This window comes from Schistocerca cancellata, chromosome 2 (genome assembly GCF_023864275.1).
Source record: "Schistocerca cancellata isolate TAMUIC-IGC-003103 chromosome 2, iqSchCanc2.1, whole genome shotgun sequence".
Lineage (NCBI taxonomy): Eukaryota > Metazoa > Arthropoda > Insecta > Orthoptera > Acrididae > Schistocerca > Schistocerca cancellata.
In genome coordinates, this window is record NC_064627.1 from 1,036,752,138 (window position 1) to 1,036,774,400 (window position 22,263).

The following is a 22,263-nucleotide window of genomic DNA, read 5'->3' on the forward strand; positions in this document are numbered from 1 at the left end:
ATAACACATATAATAAAGCCATACTGGCATCGTCACAAAATCAGTTTTATTCAATTTATTCAATTATTTTAAAAATATGGTATACACTAGGCCATATTTCAGATGTGTGCGACGATGCTTTTGTGTATATTTTGTGACACGACTTTGGCTTTACTGAAACCAATAGTCTAAGGACCAAAAGTTCTGTGATCATTGACGGAACTAAAATAAATTTAAAGTACACTTCCAAGATCACTGTTTTAATCAGCGATTATGTCGCAGCTTCTGCCACTAAGAACTTATGTTTTCAATTAAAACTGCATTTTTGTGTGCAGTATGAAATTAGAAGTATGAAGACGTATATTTTTCATAAAAAGTACAGGTAGCTATGACACATATGTTAATTAGCTTATATTTGATGAATTTTATATTTAAATGACCTAGATACTCCAACTGAACGAGGAAATAACTACCGAAACGAGGCTCGCTCCAGCGATTATCAGGCTTGAACGCTACCAATTTTTTATGTGTTCGACGCTACACGGAAATGTTCATACAATACGTACCTTTGTCTAAAACTAACATTTCCTCAGGTATCGAAACCAGCTCCCCCCGATCCCACCCCACCCCTTCCCACGTGGCAATCAAGCACTGTCTCACAGAGCTACTTTCCAAAATATCTGCCTTATTTTAGGATATTAAAGATGGTCGGAAAACTTAAAAGTAAATTTTCTCGACAATTTTTTTAGTTTGGGATATACACAGAGCCGGCCGAAGTGGCCGAGCGGTTCTAGGCGCTACAGTCTGGAGCCGCGCGACCGCTACGGTCGCAGGTTCGAAACCTGCCTCGGGCATGGATGTGTGTGATGTCCTTAGGGTTAGTTAGGTTTAAGTAGTTCTATGTTCTAGGGGACTGATGACCTTAGAAGGTAAGTCCCATAGTGCTCAGAGCCATTTGAACCATACACACAGACGGAAAAAGAAATCTCAGTACCAACCAGGAGTTGTGCGACACGAACGAGAGATGGTAGGAGTGTTTCTGCATCTGAAAGATTATTCCCATTTAGCGCCAGTAGCATAAGAGTGGACTTAGTAGCGCTACGTACTTCGAAGACTTGACTGCAACCCAAGTCAAGTCTTCGAAGAAAGCACTTGAGAATTTACAACAGTCAGAAACTGATAGACCCAGTATGCCAATATCGATAATTTCTTAGAGTTGCAAGTGGGGCCTCAAGATGGCATATTAAATTGCCGAAACTGGTAGCGAAAATAAAATAAAATAACTTCTTAATTTCCAAGACTGTTTGGCGAATTTCTTTCTTACACGTTCTATAGTGTCGGCATGTTGACTTGGCCTGCTGAATCACCAGATCTATTTCCAATGGAGGATATATGTGACGTCATCGGACAACAATTCCACCGTCATCCACAAACAGCACTGACCATCCCTGTACTGACAAACCAAGTGCAATGCCACGGATTTCCATCCCACAAACTGACACAATGCAGGCACGCTTGCACTCACCAGTCTGGCGGTTACACCGATTATCGATGTGCCAGCATTTCATATTTCCAAGGGCTTATCTCGCTCTGACATTAACCTGTGATCTTGCAATGTTAATAACTTACATACGTCACCCAGACAAATGTATTCCCGAAATTTCATTACACCACATTATTTTTTGGTGTTCCTTTTTTTTCCTTCATTGTAGATATTTGTGTTCTGGACTTCACGTACCGTAAATATAAAAAAAATACAGTGTCTAATAGCCATGTGGTCTCCCTGCAAGCGTAATTCACACAAATAACCGCCAGCCTTTGGAAGTTTGCTGGTTCTCTGTTTTCTTAGCGGGGTGCGTCATTTAGTGCGAGGGTATATTAACAAACGAGTTTTAAGCGAGTCTTAACGATGTAAAGCAGATAATGTCTATCGACAATGTTGTGGCGCAAGTTCGGAGTAATGTACTGCAGATCTTGGCGGAACAGAATAGGTCAATAATATTCACGACCTAATTTGTAATGCGTAAAATGTGGTTTAATAAGATATAATTACACCGCATGCATGCTTCAAACGATCTAATGTACAAAGTATCTTATGCCGATTATATACAGGGTGGCGCACGAAATTTGTTACCAATTGTTTCTTTCACAATTTACGACGCACGTTAGATATCCCGCTGTGATCTCTACAGCAGTACCAGCAGAGCTTGGAAAAACAAATGAGTTACGAAATGACGTGTAATTCACGATACTGACGCTAGGAGACTAGTAAGTAGCAATGGCTAACAGTGGAAGACTGACGACACAGCAACGATCGGCAATTGTGTTACTTTTTCATGAAACGAAAAGCCTTGTTGTGACTCAGAGGCATTTTCGACAACAGTTTAACACACGATGGGTCCCTTGCAAGAAGACCATCCACAGGTTGTACGATAAATTTGTACAGGAAGGAACAGTATTGGAAGCGAAGCGACCTCGGCCTAAGCCTGTTTGTTCGCCGGAGAATATTGAAGCGGTACGAGTTGCTGTACAGAGAAGTTCCGGGAAATCGTGTAGAAAGGCAGCAGTGCAATTGGGAATATCCAGACGCTCCGTTCAACGCATTCTTAAAAGTAACCTCCATATGTCCCTACACAAGATGACCTGTGCACATAAGCTCACTGAAGAACACAAGCAGCAATGACTACTGTTTGCTCAGTGGGCTGAGGATAGGGAAGAAACTCTCAAGAACGTTTGGTTTTCAGACGAGGCGAATTTTCATTTAGACGGTGTGGTTAACAAACAAAATGTACGCTTTTGGGCCACTGAAAACCCACAAGTGCTTCATGAACGACAACATTATGCTCCGAGAATTACAGCGTGAGCAGCAATTTCCAGTCACGGACTTATTGGACCCTTTTTCTTTGAAGAAACTGTGAACAGCGAGCGTTATTTGAGCATGCTTCGCAATAGCTTCATTCCACAGCTTCTTGCTACTGTCTTACCCTTCAACACGTAGTGGTTCATGCAAGATGGAGCATGTCCACATACTGCAAACACTGTGTTGGAGTTTTTACACGAGCATTTCGATATGCGGATTATTCCACTCAGGTTTCCAGGTCGCGTCAATGACGGACAAAATTGGTCCCACAATAGTCCAGACCTCAATCCATGCGACTTTTTTCTTTGGGGGTACCTAAAGGAAAAAATTTTCCCGAAACGTCCACGTGATGGAGCTCAGAAGACTTATTCTTCAAGCTTGCAGTGAAATTACGGAAGACATGTGCCGTAGGGTAATCACTAACTTCAGTGTTCGTTTGAAGGAAGTTAGGAAACGAAATGGTGGACGTATTGAGCATGTGCTGAGATAAAACAAATCTCCATGGACGGCTCTTCATTCTAGTATATGTTACTTTCAGATTGTATTGACAATAAAGTTTATATTCAAAAACAAAATGGTAACACATTTCGTGCGCCACCCTGTAGTATTCCCAGTAGTTTCAAAATACCGCTCAATCACTCCCACAAAATCCTAAACAGGTTTGTTATTTTCACCTAAAAATTGCTAACGGCTTGTTTTCCCCCAGAAAAATAGCCCGACTGCGACAACGCGACGTCCGTCACATATGTGCTGTATTGATAAACTTCCTCAGCGCAACTTCATTTCTGTGCAATCCCCATGAATCTACTTCTCTTTTGCTGTTCTCGATAGAGTTAAAATACTATCACAAAGAGTTCAGCGCCCACTTAGGTGCTGTCTCCGTGTCTGCACTGCTGCTTTGCTCTAACTTGACAAGAGAGAAGAGGAAAAAATAGCTTTCTGAGCTGAGAGAGCCCGTGTGTGTTTATCTACCGCTCGTGGTAAAGCTGATTAAAACGGTTACCTTTCTGTGTGTTTAAAACCGGGAGCAGCGGCTGATATTCTCCACCAAACGCCTGCTTATTAGCCCTAACGGCCAGGGTAAATGTTTACACAAAGAATTAAATGGCGATATTAACATCATTTTATGATTACGCGTTTCGGGCACATTCGACCTGAAACTTTTTACCTCGGCCCCAGTAAATTTTTTTGCGTATCTGTCTCTGTGACCTCTTAGATAGCTACCTGATTAATTCTACTTTTATACTGCCAACAGAATGCAATAAACGCCTTATAGCGGAGATTAAATGCTTCTTTATGGAAATCATGAGGAGAAGGATTTCGGATAATGCATTTATGACACGGCAATGCCCTTTAGTGGTAATTACGCTTTTATGGGACGTTAAATATGTAATTCCAGGCACTCTTCTCATGGCACAAAAAGCAGCTATAAACACAAATCTTTTTTCAAAAGTGCATCAACATGAAAGCGATGTTATTCTGCTGCTATCGTACCGAAAGCTTAGAAGGTCACGTAACTTGTAGCGTGTTTTATATAGGGTTCCGTTGTAAATACATCCTTTCACCCTAATATTTTGACAACTCGAAAAATTTGATTTGTGTAACTTGTGGATAATAGTCCCTGAAACTAATGTGAAAATATAATTTAAAAAATACAGTTTCTACAAAAATCTAGGATTTAGAAAGCGTCATTGACGTTAGACGTAGCTTGTATTCTTCGTGCACGACATCTTGAATATGTAGGCGCAGGCAAAAAGGAAATTCGCTCTTCTGAAATTTCTGGAAGGTGCCGAGCACAGTACAGTATTTTGCACTATCCGGACTGAAGGAACAGCACTGAGCCCCGGACTGCATAGAACTGTGAACAAGTTGTGCCTTTACAGTACAGCGTGTAATCGTAGACGATAGCACCTCTTCAGAAATGGCGGTAATGTCAGGGATGATCTACTGAAATTTTTTAGAACTTCAAATGTTACTTAATGTACATACCCTTATGGTTCAAGATGCTGAAACTAGGTTGAACACAACTGAGAGGACACAAAAGAACGAGTATTTCGCTATTTAGTTGATAAGACGGTTAGTCAAATGAAAATTGTGACTCGCTTTAAGTGAACAAAGAGTCGATTACATTGCAAGTAAACATTTCATTAAAATTTTAGGAACATCCAGAATGCTGTGGACAATACTGCCAGCTTGTATTCAGCAGGTTGTTTGCTGATTACAAACGTATTAAGCAAGATACAAAATTTATTTTCTTCTACTTGCACAAAATTGCTCAGAATGTGCGAAATAATAACCAGAAGTCTAACCACGAAAGTATCAAACGAAAAGATGATGGAATTCTGCACTATCATGTCGATGCCAGTACAAGGGACTGGCGCAGAACAACCGGTCTTTGTGAGCGAGGAAAACAGTTGGAATAACCATAAAAATGTTATTTCTTCCATGATTTAGGGGAGAATGAAGGAATGGTGTAGTATAAGCACTAATGATCATATTTCTATTTATGATTACTCCCTATCAAAGATCATATTCTTAAAGTCGAGATTTGTGTGTACGCTTCAGAATGTTATAACATAAAATAATTCTGAAAACAATTTAACACCAAAATATATCACAATCACATTCCTCGAACTAATGGGGTAATGACAGTGGGCTTGGCCCCATGTATTTTAAATGGGTAAAATGGATTTTAATATGTTTTTATGGGAACACGAAATTACTGATAATTCTCAATGAGGCTGAAAATTACAACTCTTTTTCATAAACTAACGTTGTAAAACAAGTTTTATTTTTAAAAGTTAATCAATAGAATAACACAACTTAAAATTATTTCAAACTTATATTGAACAGTAGTGAGTATTACTAAGTCTTATTCTACATCCACATCTACATGGATACTCTGCAAATCACGTTCAAGTGCTTGGCAGAGGGTTCATCGAACCACCTTCTCAATTCTCTATTATTCCAATCTCATGTAGCGCGTGCAAGGAATGCACATCTATATCTTTCTGTACGAGCTCTAATTTCCCTTATTTTATCGTGTTGATCGTTCCTCTCTATGTAGGTCGGTGTCAACAAAATATTTTCGCATTCGGAGGAGAAGGTTGGTGATTCGAATTTCGTGAGAGGATTCCGTCACAACGAAAAACGGCTTTCTTTTAATGATTTCCAGCCCAAATCCTGTATCATTTCTGTGACGCTCTCTCCCTTATTTCGCGATAATACAAAACGTGCTGCCTTTCTTTGAACTTTTGGACTGGAGGCCCCTATTACTGTGAAAACCATCAGCAAAGTGAAAAGCGACCTTATAACCGTGTTACGGCCTGCTGTGCCCTTCAGCTTTAAACACCAGTAACGGATCATGTTCAGTATATAACTCGAATTTTGTAGTAAAAATCTAAAATAATGATCCGTAAGTACGGAAGTTTACGCGTCTGTCGCAGAGAGAACCTGTTTTGTGAAAAGCCGGTAGCAGAAGGAGATATGAGCCTGTGCTGTTATATGGCAGCCAGAACATATAATCTGCGCGCTTCTCGAAACAGCAAACAGGTCAACTGATTCTTCACCTGTGTGCTGCAAACACTGAAGCGATTCTCCTATTCACTTCTAATGGTGCTGCCGTTCAAAACACTTTGGTAACACGTGGCGGTATGTACGGGGTGGTCCATTGATAGTGACCGGGCCAAATATCTCACGAAATAAGCATCAAACGAAAAAACTACAAACAACGAAGCTCGTCTAGCTTGAAGGGGGGGGACCATATGGCGCTATGGTTGGCCCGCTAGATGGCGCTGCCATAGGTCAAACGGGTACCAATTGCGTTTTTTTAAAATAGGAACCCCCATTTGGCTCTGAGTACTATGGGACTTAACTTCTGAGGTCATCAGTCCCCTAGAACTTAGAACTACTTAAACCTAACTAACCTAAGGACATCAGACACATCCATGCCCGAGGCAGGATTCGAACCTGCGACCGTAGCGACCACCATTTTTTATTACATATTCGTGTAGTACGTAAAGAAATACGAATGTTTTAGGTGGACCACTTTTTTCGCTTTGTGATACATGGCGCTGTAATAGTCACAAACGTATAAGTACGTGGTATCACGTAACATTCCGCCAGTGCGGACGGTATTTGCTTCGTGATACATTACCCGTGTTAAAATGGACCGTTTACCAATTGCGGAAAAGGTCGATATCGTGTTGATGCATGGATATTGTGATCAAAATGCCCAACGGGCGTGTGCTATGTATGCTGCTCGCTTTCCTGGACGACATCATCCAAGTGTCCGGACCGTTCGCCGGATAGTTACGTTATTTAAGGAAACAGGAAGTGTTCAGCCACATGTGAAACGTCAACCACGACCTGCAACAAATGATGATGCCCATGTAGGTATTTTAGCTGCTGTCGCCGCTAATCCGCACATCAGTAGCAGACAAACTACGCGCGAATCGGGAATCTCAAAAACGTCGGTGTTGAGAATGCTACATCAACATCGATTGCACCCGTACCATATTTCTATGCACAGGAATTGCCTGGCGACGACTTCGAAACTCGTGTGCAGTCCTGCCACTGGGCACAAGAGAAATTACGGGACGATGACAGATTTTTTGCACGCGTTCTATTTACCGACGAAGCGTCATTCACTAGCAGCGGTAACGTAAACCGGTATAATATGCACTATTGAGCAACGGAAAATCCACGATGGCTGCGACAAGTGGAACATCAGTGACCTTGGCGGGTTAATGTATGGTGCGGCATTATGGGAGGAAGGTAACTGGCCCCCATTTTATCGATGGCAATCTAAATGGTGCAATGTATGCTAATTTCCTACCTAATGTTCTACCGATGTTACTACAAGATGTTTCACTGCATGACAGAATGGCGATGTACTTCCAACATGATGGATGTCCGGCACATAGCTCGTGTGCGGTTGAAGCGGTATTGAATAGCATATTTCAAGACACGTGGATTGCTTGTCGAAGCACCATACCATGGCCCGCACATTCACCGGATCTGACGTCACCGGATTTCTTTCTGGGGGGAAAGTTGAATGATATTTGCTATCGTGATCCACCGACAACGCCTGACAACATGCGTCAGCGCATTGTCAATGCATGTGCGAACATTTACGGAAGGCGAACTACTCGCTGTTGAGAGGAATGTCGTTACACGTATTGCCAAATGCACTAAGGTTGACGGACATCATTTTGAGCATTTATTGCATTAATGTGGTATTTACTGGTAATCACGGTGTAACAACCTGCGTTCTCAGAAATGATAAGTTCACAAAGCTACATGTATCACATTGGAACAACCGAAATAAAATGTTCATATGTACCTAAGTTCTGTATTTTAATTTAAAAAACCTACATGTTACCAACTCTTCGTCTAAAATTGTGAGCCATTTGTTTGTGACTATTACAGCGCCATCTACCACAAAGCGAAAAAAGTGGTCCAACTAAAACATTCGTATTTCTTTAAGTACTACACGAATATGTAATTAAAAAAATGGGGTCCCTATTTTTAAAAAAACGCAGTTGATATCCGTTTGACCTATGGCAGCGCCACCTAGCGGGCCAACCATAGCGCCACCTGGTTCCCCCCTTCAAACTAGACAAGTTTCATTCATTGTAGTTTTTTCGTTACACGCTTATTTCGTGAGATATTTGGCCCGGTCACGATCAATGGACCACCCTGTATAGAAGAGAGCTAACAAACACCTGCTGTCGGAAACGAGAACTTTTGGGGACTGATCTGAAGAACTATTGCGTGAATACTACATGTAATCGTTCTGAGACTTTATCGTCAAATTTGTCTGGGATCGGAGATGTTGGGGTTAGTTACTTAGAGTACACATGTGCAACCATATTCTGATCTTACACTGAATATGCTTGGATGAAATACAAATTGCTCGTTTGTGGTTAATGAAAGGGTCGTTGGGGCATTCACAATTTCTGCCACTAAATGTTATTTTTTTATTGGACTTCAGCACACACTATCTTAACAATGGTCTTTTTCATTTTGGTTCAAATATAGGCAACAATACTCTGATCAGTATTTCTCAGCGAACTTGCGTTTGCAATAACTTTGCCTTTAGTAAACGGAGTTAGAAAGATGTGGAGAACTGGTCGCTGTGATAGATAAATAATTATAGCGTACTTCGCAAGCAGCCATAATCATTGCTAATGTTTGTTCTCGTGGTCTGACTGAAATTATTAATGTTCCAATTGTAATCAACCCACGATACTGAAGATCGTACAGCCACAGTTCGAATTCGATATACTCTTTCGTATCAAAAGTATTAATGAACGTTAATGTGGGGTGTGTCCACCCTTCGCCTTTATGATAGCTAGAGCTCTGCTGGGGACACTTTCAGTTAGCTGTCTGGTTGCCTGTGGCGGAATAGCAACCCATTCTTTCTCAAGAGGCGAAACCAGGGGAGGTTGTGGTTTTGGACACCGGGATCTGGAGCGAAGTCGACGCTCTAACTCATCGCAGCGATGTTCCATTGGGTTCATGTCGGAACTCTGGCAGGTCAGCCCACGGCAGGAAAGTTATTGTGTACAAACCGTTGCCTCACAGATTCTGATTTATGGCAGGGTGCATTGTTAAGCTTATGCAAAGAATCATCGTCTCAGAGCTGTTGCTCAACCGTACGCAGTATAAAATACTGCAAATGTGTTAATATACGAGGTCTGTTCAAAAAATCCAGGAACTTTGTCCACAAAATTATTCTACGGTTACCTCTTACTTATTGTGCATGGTCTCTTTCGAAATACTCTCCTCCACAGCTGTTACACCGCTCCCAATGCCGTTTCCACTTCCGGAAGCAGTCTTGGTACGCCACTTGCTGGATCACACGAAGCATTGTCTACGAATTTTCTTTTATTTGTCTATCGCTGTAAATTTGCGTGTCCTTTCAACAGGTTTTTCAGCTTCGGAAATAAAAAAATGTCCGCAGGCGCCAGGTCTGTAGAGAACGGAGGATGAAGCAGCACACTGATTTCGTTTTTTGTGCAATAGACACGCACCAACAGGGATAAATGTGCGGGTGCGTTATCGTGATGCAAGAGCCATGAATTGTCTCGCCGCATTTCAGGCCGTTCCCTTCTCATATTTTCTCGCAGGCGTCTCAACACGCCCCGATAGTACCATCGATTAACAATTTGTCCATGTGACACGGCTTCATGATGAACTAGTTCTTCAAAGAAAAAAGTCAGCATGGCTTTGACATTTGACACGCCTGACAAGCTGTTTTTGGTCTTGAAAACCTTTCCCGACCCATTGTGAAGATTGAGCCTTGGTAACAATATCATAACCGTAGAGCCGCGCGGGATTAGCCGAGCGGACTGAGGCGCTGCAGTCATGGACTGTGCGGCTGGTCCCGGCGGAGGTTCGAGTCTTCCCGCGGGCATGGGTGTGTGTGTTTGTCCTTAGGATAATTTAGGTTAAGTAGTGGGTAAGCTTAGGGACTGATGACCTTAGCAGGTAAGTCCCATAAGATTTCACACACATTTGAACACATTTGGACATAACCGTAGACCCACATCTCATCACCAGCTATGATTCTCTTAAGGAACATCTCGCTCCCATTCGAGAGATCCAGAGTCTCTTCAGAGATTGCGAGACAAAGGCTTCTCTGGTCTCCATTCATGACCCATGGGAGGAACCTGGTGGTTCCAAGATGCTGCCTCAGGATTTTATGACATGATCCAGCTGAAACGTTACATTCTTCTGTGATCTCTCGGACAGTCAGCCATCGATTGGCACACACAATTTTGTTGACGTTTTCTGAAATGAGGGTCGTGGGTAGACGTCGAAGGGCGTCCTGAACGAGGGTCATCTTTAACTTCTATCCGGCTATTTTTAAACTGTGTGAACCATTTGTAACACCGAGTACGGCTTAAGCACTCTTCACCATAGACTTCCTGCGTCAGTTGGTTTGTCTCTGTAAAGGTTTTTTTGAGCGTCAAGCAAAATTTAATGCAGGCGTGTTGCTCCTCTAACTTCGTGAAGTCGATATTCCCAAACAGTGAGACACATCTTTCTACTCCATACAGCTCTGAACAGTAACTGACAGACATACAACAAACTTCCGCCAGTTACACATTAAACACAGACGTGCGCAGGGATGCCAACCGCATTTCGCTCCAACACACCATTGGAGCAAAATTGAGAAAATCCTGGAATTTTTTGAACAAGACTCGTTTTGAACAGACCTAGTTTTCTTAAGCGCAATAAGGTGACTATACCCTAACCACGAAAACCACCTCCATACCATAGTACGACCTCCTCTGTACTTTACAGTTGGCTCGACACGATAGCACGTAACGTTCTCCAGACAGTCATCACACCAAAATCCTTCCGTCAGGTTGCCACAGGCTGAAGCGTGATTCATCACTCCCACTTACCCGTTTCCAGTCATCCACTGTCCAGTGGCGTCGCTCTTTACGTCACCTCAAGCGATACTTACCAATGATTCCAGAAATGTGTGGCTTATGAGGAGTGCTCGGCCATTGTACCCCATCCTTTTAAACTCCAGTTGTGCTAGTTGGACCGCTGGTAGCATTTTGGAACTCACGAGTGACTACTTCCTCTGGCTTCATGCGATTTTTACAACCATCCTTTGCAATGCTCAACAGTCCCTGTCGCACATTACATGAACTCTGCGTACTCTTCGTTTAGCTGTTCGCGTGTCCATAGTCAGATAATCAACAGTCTACTTACGGGGCTCCGGAACGCCCTATACTTGCAATGTTAAAATAACGCTTATAAATTACATCTTTCCTCACAAAGTATTTGAGGTAGGAAGTTGAACTTTTTACAGATTATTTATTGGAATATGGGCTACAACTTAACACAGGGATTTTGCAAAATTTTAGTTCAGTTATTAAAGATGATTTTTTTCAATTGTAATGAAAATTCACAACATTTGTTTGCAATTTTTTATTTATATATTCAAAAATATACAGTTTTTTGAAAAAAGGCTGTGTTAAATTATGCAGAAGGTACTGTGTAACATTTACTGAAAGTTTGAAACAAATATGTTTGGAAGATCCTTAGAAAACATGTAATTAGTATGAGAAAATAAAAGTTTTGGGAATCGAGCGACAAAGATTGGATTAACTTTTTAGTGCATTCCAGGTCCATAGGATGGATTATCTTCATCCTCTGCAAACTCCTCCTCCAGCTTCCTCTTGTTCCTCCTCCTGTTTACTCTTGCCTGTATTTCTAGACTCTTTACAGCCCTGTCTGCAGCCCGAAGGCGTTCCTTGTCTAAAGCAAGCATCGCTCGTACCATGTTAGAACCTATCTTCATTCCCATACTTCTAAATACCTTGCATCTTACAATGTTGCCATCATTGAAAGTCGCAACAGCATCATACACACCAAAGTGAAGTGTTTCTATTCCAACAAATACAGTCGTGGGGATTCTCGACCATATAACACCATTTACACTTTCATTGGGGTTTTGAGTTTTTCCGTGAATACACTTTTTCAACAGTTCAGGTGCTGCTAAGTCTCTGAAAATAGGTTTTATCACCTCCATTATTGCATGAGGCAGACTATGCTTATGAGTGTACACTTCACCAGTTAGCAATCCTTTGTTATATTTACACCAACTGTCTTCTTCTTTGGGACACAAGCTATGTTGGGGATTTTCATCGGTTGAAGAAGTATGAAAAAAAAAAAAGAGCCCAAACAGCCTTCTTCATTTCGTCGCCACTTTGTGTATTTCGCCTAATAGCCATTCCATAATAGTTCTGTATTTTGTCAATTACACTGTCAGTTAACCTTTCCTTCCCGTCCAACCCTTTACCATCACTGAGTTTTTGTTTTTTGTACGAAGCTTTCAGTCGCCGAAGTCTTGTTCCCATTCGCTTCTGTACGTGTCCAATACACTCAAATTTCTGCACTACAACATCATCACCATAGGGCTTCAGTCCTTGAACATGTTTGAAACTTTTAGAATCACCGTCACCAAGGTAATTAACATATCGCACAGCGCCACAGTGGGTCACGCCCATGTAGAACACATTTAAAAAAAAATTTAAAAATAGTTGTAGTCTTCGGAATTGAATAAATTATATATCTATTAAAAGGTAATAGTCTGCAGATTCAGAAAACGCAAAAAAGTAAAAATTGAACTTTTCATGATTTTGAGCCTTTCCGGAGCCCCTTAATAAGGGTTCAAATGTCCCTCACGGATTTGTTACACTAGGGATATCCAATGATTAGTCCATGTTTGAAGCCAATGCGCCCTCCTGAGAGACTAAATTTTATTTTTTGCGTAGTACAGTCTTCCACAAATATATCAAAATAGTTTCAATAGCCCGGTTCCGACCAAGATTTGCAGGAGATTTCTTGTGAATACCAAGCTAACGGCAGAACTGGAATTTCTCCTCCCAAATATTCCCAATTATTGGCAACCCCTCCGTTCCTCTCCAAACCGACTGGCATATATACTTAGCTGAAGGGAACAGTTTTACAACAGTCCAACCACTTCTCATGAGTTGGGAATGAAAGATGTGTAAATAAATATCTAATACGAACTATTCTATCACACTGCCAGCCAACTGGGATATATGGCTGAGTAAAACAAAGTCTTACAACAACCCGATTAGCTCTCATCAATAGGCAACGGAAAAAAGCCGCACACATATGCATTTTTAATCTTTCATGGGACAGTGGTCAACATTGTCTCAGAAAGAGATTAAAAATAGTTCCAATCCCATGATTCCAACGAACATTTCCACGAGGTTTCCTTTGATTGTAAGGTCTATGCCGGAACTGATCTCCCCTCGCATTAATTTTAAATTGGGAACACCTTTGTTCCATTGCCGATCTCGCCTAACGTTTGGCTGAAGATAACTGAGACATTACAATGCCCGCCCTATCTCTTGAAGTAAACAATGAGAAGTACATTAATAAACAGAATTATGTGCGACTCTACGAAGAGCACTCCTACGCATTCCAGACTGCCACGTAAAGACCCACGGAAGGTTCTAGGAAGGATATACTAAGTAATGATACAATTAAACTTTACAGCGTTTCCATTATCTCTCTCAGGTATCTCTTAGAACACTGTAATTTCGCAGCCTGGTTTACAGACTAAGTTGTGACCTCATGTGTCGTTGCTCGTCGTGTATAACAGATAAAGCGAGCTACTGGAGTACACTGTCGATCAAATCGGCATGCCGTTCTTTCCCTCCAAATTATCTTGCTGCTGTTTTCTGTTAATGTTCTTACATATGCCAAAGACAGTGCATCTTTTAAATCAGTCTTCAGATGTAACGGGGACAGTCTCTGACGATTCACAAAAATACACGTAATGCGATATAACAATAACTATTTGATAAATATTGTGTAAACTCTGAAGACTTCTGAAGTAATAAAGTGTCACAAACCTCTGCATCTAAATCTCTTTTCTGCAAATCATTGCAAAGTGATATCGCGTAGTCACGCATACAGTAAGGTTTCAAACTTTTTGTTTGAGCGTAGTACTTAACAAACTTGGGAGTTACGTTACTCAAACCAAGAAACGATATCCAGACAGTTAACGAAGGTTCTAAAAATTCTAACCGACTAGTGATTAAGAGCTCAATAATACAAGAACACAATTAAAATATGACGCTGATGAACGGAAACACGTTGGGGCGTGAAAACTGGCGTAAGGAGAATTTGTGTTTTGTGAAAATAGGTAGAACTGCAATCTGTCATTGTTGTAAACGCGGTTGCAGATAGAGAATCAAAAATGAACGGCTAATCATCCAGCGTTGCTTCATTACTGGTTATTCACTCTTGTAAACCCTCATTTTGTTCAATAATGCTAATATACTTGCTATAAATATTGCGGGATCACTGAGTTGCAGATTGTGCGCCTGTTGCAGTTTGTACGAGATCGACTGCACTTGAGTCCATATAGTCTTCATCAGCCTTGCTGTTGGTACCATTGAGTGGGTCCGTGGTGATACGGACATGCTCCATAGGAATCGTTCACGAACTTTGTCGGCTTATTTTAGCATCCCAGAGCATCCTTTTTAGAGTGCCAAGTACATCCTCTATCGTGAAATTGTTTGTGTCACCTTCAGATTGATGTCGCAGGAGAAACACAAAATCGTGTCAACGCCGTTAGAATCGAAATACAGGGTGATTCAAAAAGAATACCACAACTTTAGGAATTTAAAACTCTGCAACGACAAAAGGCAGAGCTAAGCACTAACTGTCGGCGAATTAAGGGAGCTATAAAGTTTCATTTAGTTGTACATTTGTTCGCTTGAGGCGCTGTTGACTAGGCGTCAGCGTCAGTTGATGCTAAGATGGCGACCGCTCAACAGAAAGCTTTTTGTGTTATTGAGTACGGCAGAAGTGAATCGACGACAGTTGTTCAGCGTGCATTTCGAACGGAGTATGGTGTTAAACCTCCTGATAGGTGGTGTATTAAACGTTGGTACAAACAGTTTACAGAGAATGGGTGTTTGTGCAAAGGGAAAAGTTCTGGACGGCCGAGAACGAGTGATGAAAATGTAGCACGCATCCAGCAAGCATTTGTTCGCAGCCCAGGAAAATCGGCTGTTCCCTCAGCTCGAACAAGAAGCACAACAATTCACATTTCAGCAGGATGGAGCGCCACCACATTGGCACTTATCTGTCCGTAACTACCTGAACGTCAACTACCCGAGGCGATGGATCGGCCGCCAGGCAGCTCGTGACAGAGCACTTCATCACTGGCCTCCAAGAAGCTCTGATCTTACCCCCTGCGATTTTTTCTTATGGGGGTATGTTAAGGATATGGTGTTTCGGCCACCTCTCCCAGCCACCATTGATGATTTGAAACGAGAAATAACAGCAGCTATCCAAACTGTTACGCCTGATATGCTACAGAGAGTGTGGAACGAGTTGGAGTATCGGGTTGATATTGCTCGAATGTCTGGAGGGGCCATATTGAACATCTCTGAACTTGTTTTTGAGTGAAAAAAAAACCTTTTTAAATACTCTTTGTAATGATGTATAACAGAAGGTTATATTATGTTTCTTTAATTAAATACACATTTGTAAAGTTGTGGTATTCTTTTTGAATCACCCTGTATATTTTAGCGTTTGTTTCCAAATCGTTGGATTGCATGCAAAGGATTTGACGCCTGTAGACCTTTTTCCGTGGGGACGTCTGAAAGACGCTGTCTACAAGGAGATTAGAACTACACCCGGTGATATTCAGCGACTTATTACTGCAGCCTGCTCGGACATCTCCGCTGAAATGCTAGCACGTGTGCAGCAGTCGTTCCATACCAGACTGCAAGCTTGCATTGCCGCTGCCGGTGATCACTTTGAACATAACCTGTGATGTTCAATTGTCTCGTTACTGGTCAGACTCCACATAACCAGTGTCTGCACGTGTGTTGCTCTTTAGTGTGTGCTATCGTACTGCGATGCAGGTTTTAGGTGATTCGCCCCGTGTGTGCCTACCGCCTAAATTGATGGCAACTCTTCCAAAGCTCTGTTAAGCTCTGCCTCTATTACTCCATTCTTTCTGTTTTCTTAGCTTCCCGTTTCTTCTGTCACGTTATGAGACAGTTCGTCTCCATCGTAGAGGCTTCCAGTGCACTTCGCCTATGCAGTCTTTTCTCTACATTTAACAGTGGAACTCTTCTTGCACTCTTAATGTTGTCGACTTTGCTGTTAATTTCGCCGAAAATGCTACAAGGGCAGTTCAATAAGTAATGCAACACATTTTTTTCTGAAACAGGGGTTGTTTTATTCAGCATTGAAATACACCAGGTTATTCCCCAATCTTTTAGCTACACAACACTATTTTTCAACGTAATCTCCATTCAATGCTACGGCCTTACGCCACCTTGAAATGAGGGCCTGTATGCCTGCACGGTACCATTCCACTGGTCGATGTCGGAGCCAACGTCGTACTGCATCAATAACTTCTTCATCATCTGCGTAGTGCCTCCCACGGATTGCGTCCTTCATTGGGCCAAACATATGGAAATCCGACGGTGCGAGATCGGGGCTGTAGGGTGCATGAGGAAGAACAGTCCACTGAAGTTTTGTGAGCTCCTCTCGGGTGCGAAGACTTGTGTGAGGTCTTGCGTTGTCATGAAGAAGGAGAAGTTCGTTCAGATTTTTGTGCCTACGAACACGCTGAAGCCGTTTCTTCAATTTCTGAAGAGTAGCACAATACACTTCAGAGTTGATCGTTTGACCATGGAGAAGAACATCGAACAGAATAACCCCTTCAGCGTCCCAGAAGACTGTAACCATGACTTTACCGGCTGAGGGTATGGCTTTAAACTTTTTCTTGGTAGGGGAGTGGGTGTGGCGCCACTCCATTGATTGCCGTTTTGTTTCAGGTTCGAAGTGATGAACCCATGTTTCATCGCCTGTGACAATCTTTGACAAGAAATTGTCTCCCTCAGCCACATGACGAGCAAGCAATTCCGCACAGATGGTTCTCCTTTGCTCTTTATGGTGTTCGGTTAGACAACGAGGGACCCAGCGGGAACAAACCTTTGAATATCCCAACTGGTGAACAATTGTGACAGCACTACCAACAGAGATGTCAAGTTGAGCACTGAGTTGTTTGATGGTGATCCGTCGATCATCTCGAACGAGTGTGTTCGCACGCTCCGCCATTGCAGGAATCACAGCTGTGCACGGCCGGCCCGCACGCGGGAGATCAGACAGTCTTGCTTGACCTTGCGGCGATGATGACACACGCTTTGCCCAACGACTCACCGTGCTTTTGTCCACTGCCAGATCACCGTAGACATTCTGCAAGCGCCAATGAATATCTGAGATGCCCTGGTTTTCCGCCAAAAGAAACTCGATCACTGCCCGTTGTTTGCAACGCACATCCGTTACAGACGCCATTTTAACAGCTCCGTACAGCGCTGCCAGCAGCCGGAAGTCAATGAAACTATACGAGACGAAGCGGGAATGTTTGAAAATATTCCACAAGAAATTTCCGGTTTTTTCAACCAAAATTGGCCGAGAAAAAAAATGTGTTGCATTACTTATTGAACTGCCCTCGTATATTGCGTAAAGATGTGATGCGACTTTCGAGACAGCCTGTGCCGTTGCTAGGCTGCTAACAGAACGGCCGCCTGGCGGCGAGGCTCGCGAGCCAGCGGCAGAAGAGCCCTCGTCCGGCCTCTCCTCTCCTGTGCTAACGAAGGCGACGTGTTCCCCGTGGAGTCTCCAGCACGAACCTGCGCTCTCCCAGTAACGGTCAAACAGCGCACCGCCAACAAAAGTCTATTGCTATGGATAGTCAAAGATCGTCAAAGTTTTCAGCACATACACTCAGTAGCTCCTCTGGCCACTGCAGAACAGCCAGCTGTACCGCAAACAGATAATGCTGGCTTTTAACAGCAAAGTGGAATTAGTCGGTAAAATATTTAAGATCACGCTTCACAATTTTTAAAATAGTGGCTCTATGTTTATTCAGAGAAAGGAATCAGTCATAAAAAAGTACAAAAATACAACGACGCTATGAATGTAGACTTTGCCAACGTATACTAACTTAGCTGTACCACGGAAAATGTCTCGGCTTTCCAGCCGGGTGGCTCTGCTGGAATACCGCCAGAACATGATTAGTTTGACATCGAAACGTCGCGCTATCTCAACGCTGCCACCTGGCTGGAAACCCGAGGGATTATAATCTACAGCAGGACTGACGAAGGGCAAAGGAAAGTCCCAGATACTTAGTCAGCCTAGTTCGTAGTGACGTCCGGGAACAGAGGTGGTGGTGAATTCTCTACATATACAATACCATACACTGCTAAGGCAAAGCATTATGAGCAACTGTTTAGTAACATGTTGGTCCACCTTTGGAAGGCAGTAATACAGTAAATAGTCTGCGTAGCTTAGGTTTGGCAATTCGTCAATTAGTTTCCAGTGATACTGGGCAGGACTGTTGATATTTTTAAAAATATCTGGATTCCGACATATCGATGTTTAAAAAGATGTCATTATCAACTCTAGATATGTATATCGAAGGAAAGTAGGTGCGTATCTATATACCGATGGAAAAAATATCGACGTAGATGGCTATAAAAATATCCGTTGCACATTGTAAATATACTGCCGGTTATTGAACTGTGTATGTAAGTGTTGATTTATTATTACACATTCTGTACATCAAAAAGCTAGCAGCCTGCATATGCTCGTTAGAGCGAGAATTGAAAGTAAAACGATGCACGTTCTAGTTTGGCGATAACCACTTTGCTAACAACGGTAACTAAATGTAAGCAGCATAATAAAAGGTGTTCGATGGACCCTTCGTTCGGTTTGTCCGCAACAATTCATGTCGACTTCCCTGTTTTCTCACTTTTGCCAACGCCAGCGACGTAGCAGTTGTAGTGTCAAAATTACGTGGTGAAGCCAAAAGTTGCAGTTTCTGTTGGTAGCGTTGAGCGCTGATTGCGTCAGCATTTCCCCTCATACGTCTCCACCCACCGCAAAGACCATCTTGTCATTAAGATTGTTTAGCTGTTTCAATTAAATTTTCCCCGACACATTTAAGTCTCGTCCTTATCTATGATAATGATGTAGATTTTTGTTCATCATTTTCAGCAACTGTGTTTGAAGAATGCCGATGTGAGGAAGTAGCACACTAGTTGCTTAAAAATTGTTTTTTAATGCAACTGGTGTGCTATATCTTTACATAGGAAATCTTGCCATTCAATTCAGATCGCCCCCCCTCCCCCTCCACCCTCCCCCTATCCCCCGCAGTGCAATTGGGCTTCCCACTTATACATGCTTCGCACAGTGCAGGAGAAAGATTGGACGTGATGAAAGCTCAAAAGGCAGTAAGACTCCTTCACGCAGTGAAAGTGAAATTTCAAAAGGACAGCTTCAAATATTTACCGTAAATTGTAAAAAAATATAATGTGAAATAAAATTATCGGCTCTCGATACAGTCATTTTATATCGATATATCGATTCATCGCGTAAAAAAGTCACCTGCTCATACCGACATTTTTCGAGTATGATCGATATATCGATAATTTTTCAGCAGCTTTAGTACGGATTGCCGGCCGCGGTGGTCGAGTGGTTCTAGGCGCTTCAGTCTGGAACCGCGCGACTGCTATGGTCGCAAGTTCGAATCCTGCCTCGGGAAATGTCCTTAGGTTAGGTTTAAGTAGTTCTAAGTTCTAAGCGGACTGATGACCTCAGATGTTAAGTCCCATAGTGCTCAGAGCCATTTGAACCATTTTCTAGTACGGATTGATCAGTCGTTAACGCAACCGCTTTCGTGGCGTGCGGCCGGCTGTCGAGGCCAGCTGCTGTGCCAGCGGCGACGTTGACAGGAAGTCCACAGTGAATACAGGACGGTTTGCCGCGTCAGGCACTTCTACCATACACACCATAAACACGTGAAAAGAAAAGTAAATTACTCACGTAAATGAAGCAAGGAAATGCTGGAACTGCTTCTCTTCGTTGTTCAATCATTTCTGCCACCTGCTTAGGAAACTGCTCTTTACACTTTGCAGGCCCCTCAGAGAACTGGCAGCTATTTCTCGACGACCGTTAGTTTTAAATTCATCTAAAGTGCGTGAATTTTATTTGTACACTTTCGCTTTTAATGCCCTCCACCCACCTCAAAGATAAAAATCGCAGAGGGTAAAATCGGGGGGACGAAGAGGCCGTAACTTAGAGATAAGCCTATCTTGAAAGGCGTCACGAATTTCCTATAATGAGAAGTTGGCATAAGTGCTGTCACAAGGTCCTGCTAAAAGGTTGCAAACGGACGTTCTCTCTCAGTTAATTGGCCAAAATAAGGCCGCAAAATGTTTTCCATGTTAATTGTTTCCTGTAAAAAATGGCGCCTATTACTCTCTCACCGCTAACAGCGCACCCAGACTTATTTTTGATCGTGCAGCAGTGCTTGGTGTGTTACACTAGGCTTTCCAGAACTCCAGCAACGGTTATTTTGCTACTTAACGTATCCATTTAGGTGAAACCATCACTCGTCCGAAAAGAAAGTTAGGTGAGGGTCAATTTCTCCATCGTGAACCCTATTCAAAATCCAGTCACAAAACCGCAATCACTTTGCAGGGTCATCCAGTTGAAGTTCTAGTGTCGCAGTTATTTTATAGGACTGTATCTTCAGTAAATTGGTACCGAGCGAGGTGGCGCAGTGGTTAGCACACTGGACTCGCATTCGGGAGGACGACGGTTCAATCCCGTCTCCTGCCATCCTGATTTAGGTTTTCCGTGATTTCCCTAAATCGTTTCAGGCAAATGCCGGGATGGTTCCTTTGAAAGGGCACGGCCGATTTCCTTCCCCATCCTTCCCTAACCCGAGCTTGCGCTCCGTCTCTAATGACCTCGTTGTCGACGGGACGTTAAACACTAACCTCCTCCTCCTCCTCCAGTAACTTGGTAGCTGTTTGAACAGAATCGTTCGAAATCCCCAGTTGCTGAGAGAGATATCGAACTGATTTTCTAGGAGGCCTGTTCAGAGCATGCCCACTGTTATCAAGATTTTCTTCTGTCAGTACTGTACGTGGCTGCCTATGTTTCGTTTCGCGAATTTTATCAATCGGCGAATCATTCTCCGATTATGAACTTGGACATACGAAATTCCTCTTGAAATAATGACCTAACTGCATACGCTGATTGTGTACGCACGTATGAAACATACATGAATATCCTTTGACGAATAGAATATTTATATTTCGCCATTTCACTTCAAACACGTTCACTCAGTACACTGCATTGCGTCGGATAACAAATACGCGCTACCTGCGCAAACGAAGGCCTCGCAGCAGAGGGGAAGTTTACCCTCCGCCAGCGCCTCCACTTGCTGGCTGGGCAACAAAATCCCCGCCGCGTGGTTGAGTTAAGGATTAGACACCCTGTATTTAGCGCCAGATATCCATGCACAGGTCACACGGTTCTCGTAAATTATGGGCAAGTGGTTTGTTGGTGCAGAAGTAGTACACGATACAGTCCCAGATATGCTCCATCAGGTCCGGAACAGGTGTACCTGGTGGGTAAGATACGAACATGAGTTTACTGTCATCATCCCCAAACCACTGTATCTCGATCCTGTCCTTGTCTGACGATAAATGCTTATAGTCATATTTAATCTGGTTGACATCTGAAACATAGCAGACTGGATTACTGCCGGCAGAAATACGCCAATGACATTTGTACTGACACTGCCGGCTCCACACTTTCCCTACGTAAACCAATGTCACTGCCTGTTCTCAAGTAGGAAAATTTTTGGAAGCGAAAAATTCGCATAATTCGAGAAAAAATGTAACCTTGGCCCTATTTAAAATTAAGAACAGTATCTCGATACACGCAGAAAAACTACAGAGACCTACACCGTACGTGATGTTCAGAACTTTTTCGTGGTTTTTGTAGAATATTTAGATTTAATATTTCGTACTTGTTAC

General features: G+C 42.6%; 1 protein-coding gene and 1 non-coding gene across 2 annotated transcripts in view; both read left to right on the plus strand.

Annotated features, from left to right (window-relative positions):
* The window catches only part of LOC126160778 (uncharacterized), a 324,917-nt gene that overhangs the window by 282,563 nt on the left and 20,091 nt on the right, over positions 1 to 22,263 (plus strand). The gene's annotated exons all lie outside the window — the stretch shown is intronic.
* Trnaa-cgc (transfer RNA alanine (anticodon CGC)) lies at positions 20,983 to 21,055 on the plus strand. Its single transcript has one exon. It is a non-coding gene; the product is annotated as a tRNA-Ala (tRNA).